General features: G+C 50.2%; 1 long non-coding RNA gene across 1 annotated transcript; it reads left to right on the top strand.

The window, feature by feature from the left end:
• Positions 1-2,362: 2,362 nt before the first annotated feature.
• On the top strand, positions 2,363-10,123 carry LOC122123598. Its single transcript, XR_006150415.1, has 3 exons — positions 2,363-2,412; positions 3,172-3,257; positions 9,353-10,123. It is a non-coding gene; the product is annotated as an uncharacterized LOC122123598 (long non-coding RNA).
• The last annotated feature ends 5,323 nt before the right edge of the window (positions 10,124-15,446 follow it).

The raw sequence follows: 15,446 nt of genomic DNA, 5'->3' as shown, positions 1-15,446 counted from the left end.
TGGGTCTGGGTTTTAGGCAAGATTCCAGCCAGGGGTCTTGTCACTATCTACGAAGGTCAATGAGAAGCTATTGTTAGAGATGTGAAGTCCCTTTAATACAATCTGTTTGTTGTTCCTCCTGGACTGATGAGAAAGGGGTGTGAAGGACATACATTCTTCTCCATTCACCACCAACTTGGTCACCTTATATTGAGCTTCTAGGCTATAACCCTATGTCCATAAGATTCTCCTAGGTCATTTTTTTTTTTCAGACCTGGGGCTTGAACTCAGGGCCTCCGCACTGTCCCTGAGCTTCATTTGCTCAAGGCTAGCACTCTATCGCTCGAGCCCCACTGCCACTTCTGGCCTTTTCTGTTATATGGTACTGAGGAATTAAACCCAGGGATTCATGCATGCTAGACAAGCACTCTACCACTAGGCCACATTCCAGCCCTCTCCTAGGTCATTTCTTTGCTCTAGGTATGCTCAGGCCACTCCCACCTGCTCCCATCTGCTGTACTACAGGGTTTTGTGTGTTTCTCTGTGTGTGTGTGTGGTTTTTGGTGTTGGCACCAGGGCTTGAACTCAAGGCCTTTCACGTTCCCTGAACTTTTTCCCTATGGCTGATGCTCTAACATTTAAATCACACCTCCAGTTTGACATTTTTTTTCTGGTTAATTGGATATGAGGGTCTCTCAAACTTTTCTAAATGGGCCAGCTATAAACCATAATCCTTGATCTCAGCCTCCTGAGTAGCTAGGTTTGCAGGCATGAGCCACTGGTGCTGGTTTAGTTTCTTTACATTCTTTTTTTGGGGGGGGTCTGGTTGTGGGGCCTGAACTCTGGGCCTGGGTGCTGTCCCTCAGCTCTTTAGCTCAAGGCTAGTGCTCTACCACTTGAGCCACAGCGCCACTTCGGTCTTTTTTTCTTTTTGCTTATGTGGTGCTGAGGAATCAAACCCAGGGGCCTCATGCATGCAAGGCAAGTGCTCTACCACTAAGCCACCTTCCCAGCCCCTTTTCTTTACATTCTTTAAACATAAATTCAACACACATTTTCTCACTTGTAAAACTTTAACAAAAAACAGTGTCCATATCACATATCAAGTGTGAGACGCCTGTCTGGCAGTAACAGCCTCCGCTCTGATCACTGAATGGCATGGGTCACAGAGTCTAAGATGCCTAACTTATATTCTGGAAGATCTTCCCTCGCTTCAATCAGCAGGTGTCTTTCCTTCCAGGTGGGTATTCCTCAAGCCTCTCCTGCAGAGAATATTTTAAAACCTCTAGTAGTTTTAGGCATCTCCTAAATGTTGAAACACTAAAGACACCTACATCCAGAGGTTTGTAAATTGCACACAAGCGCAAGTTACGTTAAACACAAAGTTTAGTCCTGCTCACTCCAAAGGCTGTTCCTCATTCCTATCTGTGCAAAACGCACTGCCACTCAGGGCCGACACCCATACCAGCCTACAGAATCCACCCGGCGTGCAACTTCGTCTCTCGCCTATTCTGCTCTATCCATGTGCACATTTGATTCTGCAAACATTCTTGGCAACGTTCTACGGCCAGGTTCTGAGGTGGCGGGCGGCAGGGACAGGCTGCCGTCGGCCCTGGTGGGGCTCGTTCGTCCCCGGGGCGCACGCTCCGGGCTTACACGCTGCGGTCCTGACCCAGCCCGAAGGGCCCGGGGCCCCCGGCTGTGCGCGCACGGAGCCCAGCTCACCGCGGAGCTCAGGTTCCAGCTCCGGGCTGCGGGGAGGCGCTCGTCTGCTGGGCCGGCCGGCGGTCCGTCAGAAAGCCGCCCCGGCCCCCTCCACCCTCCAAGACCCTCGCCGGCCGCGAGATCCGGGGACAGACTGCCCGCGACCGGCCTTTCCGCGAACTCACCCGCCAGCGCCGCCTCCCGCACCGTGCGCAAACGCGCGCAAGCCCACGACCCTTCCGGTCGCGGCCTTCCCGGGCCGGGGCCCTGCGCGGTTCCGACGGGCCGGCCGGTAGGGTGGGCCGCTCGCCGCCTCCCCGGCCTCCCGGCGGCTTCGTCCTCGCGTGCGCTTTCTCGAGGGCTGGACGGACCGGGGACACCGCAGACACTCCCGCCCGCGGCGGGCCGACCTCGGACCCGGACGGCCAGCGGGCCCCACGCGGCGAGCCACCTGGCTTCCGGCCGGGCCGCGTCCCGCGGCTGCTACGCGACCGCCCCAGGACCCCGGTAGAGCTGTCCACTCGAGAGCCCGCAGGACCCCGCCGCGCGCGGGCTGGCTAGCGCGGTGCCTGAAGACAGCCGGGCTCAGGCGAGTCAGCGGCCGGAGGGCGCGGCGGCTGCGCCGTGGCCGGGCGCGGGGGGGCTCGGGCCGGGCGGGCGGGCGGGCGGGGCGCCGGCTGCGGGGGCTGGTGGCCAGTGGGTGGCCACGCCTTGGGCTGCGTTCACGGGGTGAGTGTGCGCAAAGCCCCGAGGGCACAGGAGTTAGGACGGCTGGAGGCCCCGTCGCCCCCGAGGGGCGGGTGGGGCGGCGGGGAGGCTCGGGAGGAGGCCGGAGGCGCCGGGGGCCACGGGCTGCGCGCGCTTGGGCCCCGAAGCCCCGCGCACCGGAAGGAGCGAGGCCGGCGGCGGCTGCCGCGGGGAGCCGCCTCCCCGGGTCCCGCTGTGCCCAGGCGAGCGCTTGGCGTCCGGGAGGGCCCGCCGAGCTCGGCAGCCCGCGGCCGCGGCCCCGCCAGCGCATGCAGGTGCAGCGCAGGTCCGCACTGCCCGGCCGCGAGCCCGCGCTGGGCCGACCTCCTGGGAGTCCTCCTGCTGGGTGGTCACGGTGGGCCCTCCGCTGCCCCCGAGAAAAGCAGGACACGGCCTGGACACACGCCTGCCCTGGACACTCGTCTGCAGTCCCATCCCGGCTGCCTGCCCTGCCCGCTGTCCTGCCTCTGCTTCTTCCATAGCATAGCAGGATGACAGGCCCAGCCCACTGTCCTGGTCTGCTTCTTCCGTAGCATAGCAGGATGACAGGCCCAGCCCGCCGGCCTGTCTCTGCTTCTTCCATAGCATAGCAGGATGACAGGCCCAGCCCGCCGGCCTGTCTCTGCTTCTTCCATAGCATAGCAGGATGACAGGCCCAGCCCGCCGGCCTGTCTCTGCTTCTTCCGTAGCATAGCAGGATGACAGGCCCAGCCCACTGTCCTGTCTCTGCTTCTTCCGTAGCATAGCAGGATGACAGGCCCAGCCCGCTGTCCTGGTCTGCTTCTTGGGGGACGACAGGCTTGCACCCCCCTCCTGGTCAAGTGTGGGTAAGGGGCTCTCACTGTTTTTGTAGATTGGCTTTGAAACATGATCTGACGCTCAAATTATTGGTCACCCTTTGTATGTTGAATTCTCTCTTTTCTTTCTTTCTTTCTTTTGTTTTTTTGTTCTTTCTTTTTTTTTTGTCAGTTGTGGGCCTGAACTCTGGGCCTGGGCGCTGTCCCTCAGCTCTTCAGTTCAAGGTGAGTGCTCTACCACTTGAGCTACAGCGCCACTTCCTGTTTTCTGGTGGTTTATTGGAGATAAGAGTTTGATGGACTTTCCTGCCCAGGCTGGCTTTGAACCACAATCCTCAGATCTCAGCCTCCTGAGTAGCTAGGATTATAGGCATGAGTTGCCATCGCCCAGCTTGCTTTCATTGTTTTTAGAATAGTATCTTGCTTTGTGCCAGACTGGCCTGGAACAGAGTTCTCCTATTTATGAAAACAGGCATTGACATGCCCAGGTTTTATTGTTTGAGATGTGGTCTTGCAGACCTTGCCTAGGCTGGCCTAGAACCATGATCCTCCTGATCACCTCCCAAATGGCTAGAATTACAGGCCTAAGCAACTGTACTTGGCCTGTTTGTTGTTGTTGGTGGTAGTAGTGGGGCTTGAACTCTGGGCCTGGGTGCTGTCCCTTAGCTCTTCAGCTCAAGGTGAGTGCTCTACAACTTGAACCTCAGTGCCACTTCCAATTTTCTGGTGGTTAATTGGAGATAAAGAGTATTGTGAGCTGGGCGCTGGTGGCTCACGCCTGTAATCCTAGCTACTCAGGAGGCTGAGATCTGAGGATCGTGGTTCAAAGCCAGCCCGGGCAGGAGAGACCGTGAGACTCCTATCTCCAATAAACCACCAGAAAACCGGAAGTGGTGCTGTAGCTCAAGTGGTAGAGCGCTCGCCTTGAGCTGAAGAGCTGAGGGACAGCGCCCAGGCCCAGAGTTCAAGTCCCACGACCGACAAAAAAAAAAAAAAAAAAGTATTGTGGACTATCCTTCCTGGGCTGGCTTTGAACAGTGATCCTCAGGTCTCAGCCTCCTTAGTAGCTAGGATGACAGGCATGAACCACTGGCCCCTGGCTCACTTGGGGTTTAAAAAAAATTGTTTTTGACTCTGACATGTCTGTGATGACATTATGGTTTTAATTGGTATTTTTCCAATGACTAATGATGATGAATGTATTCATTTCTTTTTTCGGTTATGGGGCTTGAACTCAGGGCCTGGGCATTGTCCCTGAGCTCTTTTGCTCAAGGCTAGTGCCACAGTGCCACTTCCATTTTTTTTTAGTGGTTAATTGGAGATAAGAGTCTCACAGGGACTTTTCTGGCCGGGCTGGCTTTGAACTGTGATCCTCAGATCTCAGCTTCCTGAGTAGCTAGAATTATAGGCATGAGCGCCAGTACCTAGTTTTGAATGTACTTTTTTTTTGGTCCGGTAGTGGGGCCCGAACTCTGGGCCTGGGCGCTGTCCCTCAGCTCTTCAGCTCAAGGCTAGAACTCTACCACTTGAGCCACAGTGCCACTTCTGGCTTTTTTCTTTTTGCTTATGTAGTGCTGAGGAATCGAACCCAGGGCCTCATGCATGCAAGGCAAACGCTCTACCACTGAGCCATCTTCCCAGCCCCTGTTCATACCTTTTGTCAGTTTTCTGATGATGCTTTTATTGTAATTAGTCTTTTCTCAAATATATGGCTTGAAAACATTATTCTCCCAGTTTGTAGCTTGTCTTTGTAGAAGAATAGCTTTTAAGAAAATTTTGATGAAATTCTAATATTGACTTTTTTTTTATATGGGACACTTTACATAGTCTAGGGTTTTCCTTTTGTGGAAGGTAAGACATTTAGCTTGAGCCAGTTGTTCACTTGTTCCTAATACCATTTGTTGAATGGTTAGTTATTGTTGAATACTTAGTTCAGTCGCTTTTATTCCTTTGTCAAAGTCAAGTAGGCTGTCTTGTCTGAGTATTTTGGGGTCTCTGTTCAACTGGATTGCTGTAAAGGTTCAGGAGAGCCCCATGTGAAAAAAGAGAAAAGTGTGTTCTCCCCACACCCCCTATCCCCATCCCCATCTCTGCTGGGATCTGCCAAACCTGACGGTGGCATTCACGGAGAATCTGGGATGCAGGTGAGTGGCATGCAATACTCCAAGTGACGGTCCCTAGCAGGTCTCTGCGGAAGTTCCTAGCCTGCTTCTCCCAATCATTTCGCCAGTTCTAGCGGCAGAAGAGCTTGCTGACTGACCCTCACCAGGCCCTGCATTAGAACTCACTCCTAGCTAGGCAGGCAGGGCAGCAGGCGGGCAGTGAAGCGACCTCGACAAATCTTGCTTTGGAGAACATAGACCCCAGCGCAGGTCTTGCATAGGGCATGGAGGCTAGGATGGAGGGGATGTGTGGGAATGTTTTTTCCAGATGCCAGTGTCTTATGCCTGTAACCCTAGCTATTCAAGAGGCCAAGATATGAGGATTGCAGTTCAAACCCACTTCAGGTAGGAAAGCCCTTGAGGCTCTTTATCTCCAATGCTCACACACACACAAAAATATCCTAGAAGTAGAGCTGTGGCTCAAGGGGTAGAGCACTAGCTTGAACAAAAACAGCCCAGGGAGAGTGCCCAGGCCCTGAGTTCAAGCCCCAGGACCAGCATTAAAAGATTTTTTGGGGCTGGAAATGTGGCTTAGTGGTAGAGTGCGTGCCTAGTATGCATGAAACCCTGGGTTTGATTCCTCATTCCTATATACACAGAAAAAGCCAGAAGTGGCACCATGACTGAAGTGGTAGAGTACTAGTCTTGAGCAAAAGAAGCTCAGGGACAGTGCCCAGGCCCTGAGTTCAAGCCCTAGGACTGGCAAAAAATAATATATATGTGTGTGTGTGTGTGTGTATATATATATATATATATATATATATATATATATATACACATACGTATGTATGTATGTGTATATTTTTATATATCTGTCTATAGATCTATATCTGAGCTGCCTTCAGTTCCCTTTTCTGCTTTGTCAGTGTGGGGGCCTGCATTTAGGCCTGTGAGAGTTGTCTCATCTTTTCACACAAGGCGAGCGTCTACCACTTTGAGCCACAGTGTCACTTCTGGTTTTCTGGTGGTTAATTAGGGTTAAGAGTCTCATGACTGCCTTTGAACCACAATCCTCAGATCTCAGCCTCCTGAGTTGCTAGGATTATAGGCTTGAGCCACCAGTGCCCAGAATGCCTTCAGTTCTTTTCAGGGCATACACAGGAGTAGAATATCTGTTTGTCTCTGTCTGTCTGTCTGTCTGTCTGTCTGTCTGTCCGTCTGTCCGTCCATCCGTCTCTGCCTGTCTGCCTGCCTGCCTGGTCATCTGCCTTTATCTATCTATATCATCAGTCATAGCACTGTATGTGGTCACACCCCCATCTTAAGTGCATAAGGCTTCTCAGTTTCCCATATTTGTGCCAACACTTTTTTTTTTATTATGAAAATACCGTACAGAGGAGTTAGAATTACATGGGCAAGATAATGAGTACATTTCTTATCAAGCATTGTTGCCTCCTCCTTTGTTTCCCCTTCCCATCCCTTCCCATCTCTCCTCCCCCCCCCCCCCCCGGCCCATTCCCCATATCCTCCCACCTCCCCCCCCAACACTTTTTTTTGTGCCCATGTTGGGACTTGAACTCAGGGCCTGGATGTTATCCTGAGCTTTTTTGCTTAAGGATAGTGCTATAGCAATTGAGCCACATATGTACTTCTGGCTTGGAGGTCAATTGATGATAAGATTCTCAGGAACTTTTGTGTCTGGGTTGGCTTTGAACTGTGATCCTCAGATTTCCTGAGTTGCTAGGATTACAGGTGTGAGGCTCTGGCATCCTTCATGTGCCAACACTTTTATTTTTTTCCAGTCATGGCTCTTGAACTCTGGGCCTGGGCACTTTCCCTCAGCTCTTTAGCTCAAGGCGAGCACTCTACCACTTGGGCAATAGCACCACTTCTGGTTTTCTGGTGGTTTATTAGATATAAGAGTCTCATGGACTTTTCCTGCTTGGGTTGGCTTTGAACTGTGATCCTCATATCTCAGCCTCCTGAGTAGCTAGAATTATAGGTGTGAGCTACCTGCACCCAGCCCAACACTTCTTTTTTTCATGATAGCAAAGAAAGTTTATGATATGAAGTCTGCTTATAGCCTTTCTCAAGATTGATAGCAGGTAGTCCCTTTGCTCTTGCTCTTCCAATCTTTTGTTTTTTTTTTGGTGTGATTTTCTCGTGCTTGGTGTAGCTTGTATCTTCTTGTTTATAGGTTGAGTTTCTTGCATGCTTCTTTTCTTGTCCTTCATTAGCTCAGAAATTTTCATGCCATTACTTCCTTTACTGTTTCTTGACCCTTTCCCTCTCTTCTCCCAGTGTTCCTGCATTGCTATGTTGCCCTGGTTGATGGTGTCCCACAGGTCATTCAACTGATTACTTTTCTGAAATACTTTTGTCTGTTCTTCAACTTTGTGATTCCTGTTTGTTTATTGGTTGTTTCTATAGTTTGCTGAAATATGCCTTTGAATTTCTGCAGTGTTTGTTAGTATTTCAGTTGTTGCCCTTTTTATTTCTATAATTGTCACTTATTTTTATGTTCTGTCTCTTTACTGATATTTATAATTTACTCATGTTTAATTTTCCCCTTATCCACAGTTAATTTTTCACAATTTTTTCTCTGTGGTCTATTGCAGTGAAGATATAATACATAGAATATTCTAGAAACATGCAATTCATAAATTTTAAATAACTTATGATGGCATGTTATTGTGGTTGTCTTTTAAAAAGTGTTAGTAGTTGTTGCTATTCCTTACTGTACCTAATTTCTATGTTGAATTCTGTAATAGGTATATTTGTTTAGAGGAGAACGTAGGTAGGTACAGTTACACTAAATAGTCCCCAGTCAATGGAAAGAAAAGCTTCTGTAGGAGGAAACTTGAATTACAGCAGACAAAAAAGTCATCTGGTCACAAAAGAGGAAAGGAATCCATTTATTTTTCATAATATTCTGAAATATATTTTAAACTCAGGGAGAGTTTAAATCTATGGAGAAAATGTGTAAGACTGTTTCAGTTTCAAATTACACAAATGTAGGAGTAATGGAAAAGGAGGAAAGCAGCTTAAAAGACAAATTTGGAGGGTAATAGAAGAAAAAATAGGAAAAAGAAAAACGATCTAGAAAATTAGAAATGAAATAATTCAATAAATAGAGTGACTTAGATCTATAAAAATGTTTGGCCTATTAGAATTACATATTCAGAATCAACTTGCAGATCTCAGGCACTGAGATTACATGAGGAGGTCAAATGTTTGGGACAGAGGATTTTTTTTTTGTCGGTCATGGGGCTGAGCTCTGGGCCTGCGCACTGTCCCTCAGCTCTTCAGGTCAAGGCTAGCGCTCTACCACTTGAGCCATAACACCACTTCCGGCTTTTTCTGCTTATGTGGTGCTGAGGAATCAAACCCAGGGCCTCATGCATGCGAGGAAAGCACTCTACCACTGAGCCAACTTCCCAGCCCCAGGATAGAGGATTTTTGAGGTTCTCAAATCTCATAATACTTTCTGCTTAGCTACTAATTCTGTAAGTGTAAGCTTCTCTGAGCAAATAATACACTTGCCCAATGTTCTTGAATAGATGGCAATTGCCACATCCTCTGATCTTCACTACCTGAAGAACCTCCAGATCCTTGCCAGGACTCTTCTGAGAGCTCCCTTACATCCTTATTGCTCAGGGTGTACATAAAGGGATTCAGGGTAGGGTGACTGTGGAATAGAAGAGAGAGATAAACTTGTCCTGCTCCTGGGGGTATCTGGAGGGGGGCTGCAGGTACATATAAATGGCAGATACATAGAAGATAGAGACCACCACCTGGTGGGAAGAACAAGTCCCAAAGGCCTTGTGCCTTCCCTTGGAGGACTGGCTCCTGAGCACAGTTCGGGCAATGAAGCCATAGAAGAGAAGGATGAGAGCTAGGGGGACAAGCACAAAGAAGACCACCAGCACCGCTAATGTTGTATCATTCACAGTCCTGTCAGCTCAGGACAACTTGATCATGGCTGGCACCTCACAAAAGTTGTTTATCATCTTCTGCCCACAGAAAGACAATTGTACATTCTGAACCACTTGAACAAGAGAGTTGCCAAAGCCACTGAGCCAGGCCACAACCATCTGCTGCTGGCAGAGAGTGGTGCATGATAATGTCATACCAGAGGGGCTCACAGAGGGCCACATAGCAATCCAGGGCCATAGCAACCAAGACAATGCATTCAGTGCACTACAACCAGTGGGAAATTGCATACTGCACTGTGCAGCCTCCGTAGCTGATGGTCTTCTCGGAGCTGCCCATGTTGAACAGTATCTAGGGGACCATGGTGGTGGTATAGCAGAGGTCCACAGGAAGGACAGGTGGCTGAGGAAGATGTACATGGGGCAGTGGAGTTGGGGATCCAGGCGGGACACCAGCATGATGGAAATATTTCCCAACATTGCCAGAACGCAGGATACCAGGAGGACCACAATAGAGGGAGCTCCAGCCATGGTCGGCCAGAAACACCCAGAAGGATGAAGTCTGTCAGGGGATCCCCCAAGGCACTGTGGTTGTCACTTCTCATGCTGAGGCATTTGCTGGTCACTGTCAAGAGGTTCAAATAAATAACTCCTGAGATACATAGTGAAATCGTTTTCTGATGCCAGTGTCTTCTCTTTCTTTGTTACAACCCCGTCTTACCCTGCTTAACTGTGTCAAGACACTTGGATGTGGAGAAGTCAGAAGCAAAGCCAGAAGAGCAGCATGCAGTTCTTAGTTTCTCTTTCTCTTTGTGATCTTAACTGTGTAGTCTCTCAAAACTTCACTTTCTGCATCTGTTAAAATGAGGAAAACAAAACTTGCTTCAATGTCAGAATCTTGAAGATGGTAAAAGTCTTTATGTGATGCATATTGTGTGGATGACAATTTTAAATATTTCAGCTCTTTAAAAATAGTTATTGTAGAGTTGATACACAGAGGGGTTATAGTTACATCAATCAGGTGCGTGTGCACCGTGCTCTTCTCATGACCCGGGGTGCAGTGAGCAGTGATTTCCACCAGAGGGTGCTCTAGGTGTGCAAACCGTCCTCCTCAGGACCGGAGTGCTGTGAACAGTGATTCCCACCAGAGGGCTGTCTAGGTCTGCACCGTCCTCCTCAGGACCGGGGTGCAGTGAGTGGTGATTCCTGCCAGGAGGTGCTCCAGGCATGGGCACCGTCTTCCTCAGGACCCAGAGTGCAGTGAGTGCTGCTTTCCATGAGATGGCGCTCCAGGCATGCTCACCTGTCCTCTCAAGACCCGGTGCAGTGAGTACTGGTTTCCACCAGAGGGTGCTCTAGGCACCTCACACTGTCTTCCTCAGGACCCATGGACCCACCAGAGGGCATGCTAGGCATGTGCACACCATCCTCCTCTCTGTAGGACCAGGGTGGCAGCGACCACTGATTGCCACTAGATGGCACTTCAGGTGTGTGCACCGTCCTCAAGATCTGGGGTGCAGTGAGCTCTGTTTGCTGCCAGAGGGCGCTCAAGGTGTGCTCAGTGGTCCTCCTCTCCTCAGGACCCAGTGTGCTTCAGTGAACGCTGATTCCCGTCAGAGGGAATGTACGTGTGTATCATCTATCTGCCTTCCTGCCTGCTGTGGTATCCATGGCATCACACGTGCTAGACAAAGTGCTCAGCCACTGAGCTACAAACATTTTTTACATAACTGAAGCCATCTTGTCAAGTTGACTGGTCAGACTTCTAACTCACTACGTAGCCAGAGTGGACTAGAACTTGTAGTTCTCTTGCCTCTGCAGGAGACAGTCCTGGGAATACAGCAATGTAACACCATGACAGCTCCTTTGGGCTCTATTCCAAGTGGCTTATCACTGAAAATGCAAGAGACCTGTGGTTTACTCAGTGGGCTCAGCAATGGTCTACATCGACATGTGGAGCAGATAATGAATGAATGCTGGCTGCGGTAGGCCTGCCTTCTCCCTCAAAGAGGGTGCTCAGAAGGGTGGCGTAAGGGACTGTCTGCCACATCTCGACTTGGATGGCCTATGAGGAGGCTGTGTGAGGCCAGCCTGTCCTGGAGGCCCAGCAGACGTGGGCTGCTGAGCACTCAGAGGGCAATGGCTCTCTCCCATTCTGTGCAGGCAGCAGGCTGTCCTGAGAGTTCTAGAACTCTGACTTGGCAGCCTGCTTTATGTGCACATTGAGAAAAGTAGATGAAAGCCCCTGTTTCTGACTGTTGCTGGACCTGGGCCTCCTGAGAAGCGTCACTCCACACTGGTCAGAGGCTCTCATGTTGATGGAGCAGGGCCCCTCGTCAGTCCTCAGCCCCGTGGGGACGGGTCTCTAACCTTAGCATCCTGACACCCAGTCTCTTTCATCCTTTTCCCCTTTGTGGTTTTGCCTCAGGCCTTTCTGAGAAGAAGGGTGTGGATACAGAGCCTGTTCCACTCCCCCCTTTGAAGGGCCAGCCTGGGCTCAGTGGACACAGGCAAGATGCCATGACCAGCTGGAACAGCGTCTTCATGAACCTTCCTGAGTCACTTTCACTACTGCGTTTACAAGGGACGTCTTGGCTGTTTCAAAGTACAGATGACCTAAGCACTGGGATCCTGTGATCCAGCATCAGCAGGGCAGAGGCTCACCAGCTTCAGAAAGTTCTATCTGTTTCTTGTCCTTATTTCCCCACTGGTCCCAGGAGGTGGAGTGCTGAGGCTGGGGATGCCAGACAGACACAAGTGACCACCTGGCCATGGCTATGGCCTGTGAAGGGCCCTGCTTTCCATAAAACCTTGTTGGGTGAACTTGGGGGAGGCACCCATGGTCTGGAGAGCATGTGGAAGGAGTGGAACATTTATGTGTTATTTCCCTAGGGTAGCTCTGACACATCGCCCTCCTCAGGACCCAGGGTGCAGTGAGTGCTGCTTCCCGCCAGAGGGTTGCTAGGCACATGCACACCATACTCCTCTCCACAGCCCTCAGGGTGCAGTGAGCACTGATTCCCACCAGAGGGCACTCGACATGCACACTGCCTGCCTCTCCTCAGGTCCCATGGTACAGTGAGCACTGCTTCCCACCAGAGGGCAGTTTAGGCATGCCCACAGGCCTTCTTGCCTCAGGTTCCATGGTGCAGTGAGGCTGCTTCCCACCAGAAGGCAGTCTAGGGATGCCCACAGGCCTTCTCTCCTCAGGTTCCATGGTGCAGTGAGCTCTGCTTCCCACCAGAGGGCAGTCTAGGCATGCCCACAGGCTTTTTCTCCTCAGGTTCCATGGTGCAGTGAGCTCTGCTTCCCACTAGAGGGCAGTCTAGGCATGCCCACAGGCCTTTTCTCCTCAGGTTCCATGGTGCAGTGAGCTCTGCTTCCCACCAGAGGGCAGTCTAGGCATGCCCACAGGCCTTTTCTCCTCAGGTTCCATGGTGCAGTGAGCACTGCTTCCCACCAGAGGGCAGTCTAGGCATGCCCACAGGCCTTTTCTCCTCAGGTTCCATGGTGCAGTGAGCACTGCTTCCCACCAGAGGGCAGTCTAGGCATGCCCACAGGCCTTTTCTCCTCAGGTTCCATGGTGCAGTGAGCTCTGCTTCCCACCAGAGGGCAGTCTAGGCATGCCCACAGGCCTTCTTTCTTCAGGGCCCAGGATGCAGTGAACACTGATTCCCACCAGAGGGTGCTCTTGGAATGCCCACCGGCCTCCTCTCCTCAGGACTTACGGTATAGAAGACATGTGGAGACCATGTCCTCTAGGCTACATGGAGTCACAGCATCCTGAAGCCGAGAATGTGCACAGGGTAAGTTGTTCTGTCTGACTCCATTCTCAGGAAATGATTATGAGTCGGATTTAGGGTTGCTTCAAATAAAACAAAGTAAAGCCGGGCACCGGTGGCTCATACCTGTAATCTTAGCTACTTAGGAGGCTGAGAGCTCAGTACCTTGGTTCAAAGCCAGCCGGGGCAAGAAACTCCATGAGACTATCTTATCTCCAATAAACGACTCAGAAAACCAGAAGTGGCACTGTGGCTCAAGTGGTAGAGCGCTTGCCTTGAGCTGAAGAGCTGAGGGACAGTGCCCAGGCCCAGAGTTCAAGCCACATGACCAACCAAAAAAAAAAATAATTGCAATGTGAGAGACATTAACATGTGTTCAAGGTTATTAGACAGAGTAGCAGATAGGAAGGATATGAGACTTGAAAATTAAGTTGTCTAGTAGAAATGTCACAACCACAATATGTAGATTTAATTCAGTTTAGCACACATTGGTGGTGGTGGTTTCAAAATTAACACAACTTATGTGTCCATTATGTGCTGTTCTGGATTGTACTGGCCAGGGCAGGGTGTTTGCCTGCATTCCCAACTCTGACCACTAGGTGTCAGCAATGCCCGACCAGCCTAAAGAGCAGCCATGTTTACCTAAATTGCCAGTATCAACTGGGGAGCAAACCTCCCTGATAGAGAACCATTCATGACTCTGATGGCTTTGTACAACCTGTAAATACTGCCAGGGGCTTCTGATTGTGTGCAGACCCTCCATTGCCCTTCCTTAAGGAAGTCACTACCTGGCAGGACTCTATCCTGTTCTCATCAGGTAACAGTCCCTGTAAGAACCAAGCACCTTGGGGTCACATGCAGCCACGTCAGGTCCCCTGGCTGCCTACTCTCTGCCAGAGTTCAGAAGACTCATCCACGAGAGGGTCAAGCTCTGGAGGGTGGCTGCTTTTTGTGTGGCCTTGAGGTGTAGTTCATTGCTATTTGGGGTTCGGAGCTGAGGAGGGCTTTCTGCACAGACTCCTCCTGGTCTGAAATGATAAACCAATCCAGGAACAGATTCCAGGGCTGCCTGTTCCCAGGACTGTTGGGTAATATGGCTGTTTGAGTGTTGGCAGCTCCTGAGGGAAGCAGACAAGCATGACCCTAGATACCCCAGGGGCATCTCCAGGGGAGAGGAAGAGAGCGTGTGGAAAGAGCAGAACATTTATGTGTTATTTCCCTAGGGTTGCTCTGATAAATCATGGCAGACTGGGTGGTTTAGAGATCTGTGTTCACAGCTCTGAAGTCCAGCATCATGGAATCAGTGTCTTCTGGGCCACATTCCCTCAGGAGGTACAAGGTGTAGTGTGTTCTAGGTCTTGGTTTCTTTTTTTTTTTTTTTTTTGAGGGTGGAACTAAGTGATTTTTATTGAATTACATAAATATGTATATTGTTGCATTATCCAGGCTCTTTAGCTCTAAAAGAAGGACTTGCCTCAGGAGTTGTAGTTGTTTCTTAAGCTTTGAAATTAGCATAGTGCTTAGAAAAGAGAATGCAGAGTGATAGCTACCCACAGGCAACCTTAGAGACGCTCAGCCTCGTCAGAGTAAAGGTCTGGCTCTCATTAGGAAGTTGAAGCTGTTGCTATATTTTATTTGCATTTCTATAGGAGGGATCTATCTCTTCAATGTGCTCACACCTCTTAGAAGATTGCTTTCCACAGAGAATGGAGCATCCAGGTACCTGCTGATTAAACAGGAGTTAGGGTACCAGGATGGAAAGCAGTGCTGAGTAGCATGCCCAGTGTTTAGTGAGAATAGCCACCAGCCACAAAGTCACCATCAAAGTGAGGCCCGCAGAGGGACAGAGAGGAGCATGCTGCACTGGGCAGATATTTACATTTGTAGTAGGAAGACCCCTACTCAGGCAGGCAAGCCCACCTAGTCGTCCAGAGTGACAGAGCCCACCGCAACAAAGTTGTTAACAAAGAAGCAACTTTATTGAGAAGGTTCCTACACTAAATGGCCAGGGCCAGAGCACAGGCTCGAGAGCTGATACTGCGACCCCGAGTGGCCCCCATTCTTTGGTTTTTAAAGGCAAAATCCATGAGGTCCAGCCTGGTCACGTGCATGTGACCAATGGGATTGTAACACATACAAAGGATTGTACTATCATACCAGACCACACACATGTGGCCAATAGGCCAATAGGCGGAGTTTACCGTAAGCATGTGCAAGAGGCAGGGTTTGCTATAAGCATGTGGTGTCACTAGTTGGAGCCAGATTATAACCTATCTGTTTTATGGGTCAGTTTTTAACTCAACAATCAAGGGTGGGTTAGGTTGTTAAGGGGAGGGGATCAGATGCATTTTTTAAATTCTGGGAACTAGGCCCATCAAGTCTAAGATCCCTAAAACAAAGGCA

Source organism: Dipodomys spectabilis, unplaced genomic scaffold (assembly GCF_019054845.1).
Source record: "Dipodomys spectabilis isolate Male_0828 unplaced genomic scaffold, ASM1905484v1 ptg000230l, whole genome shotgun sequence".
Classification (NCBI taxonomy): domain Eukaryota; kingdom Metazoa; phylum Chordata; class Mammalia; order Rodentia; family Heteromyidae; genus Dipodomys; species Dipodomys spectabilis.
The sequence above is the reverse complement of the archived record's forward strand: the minus strand, read 5'-3'. Positions and strand labels throughout refer to the sequence as shown.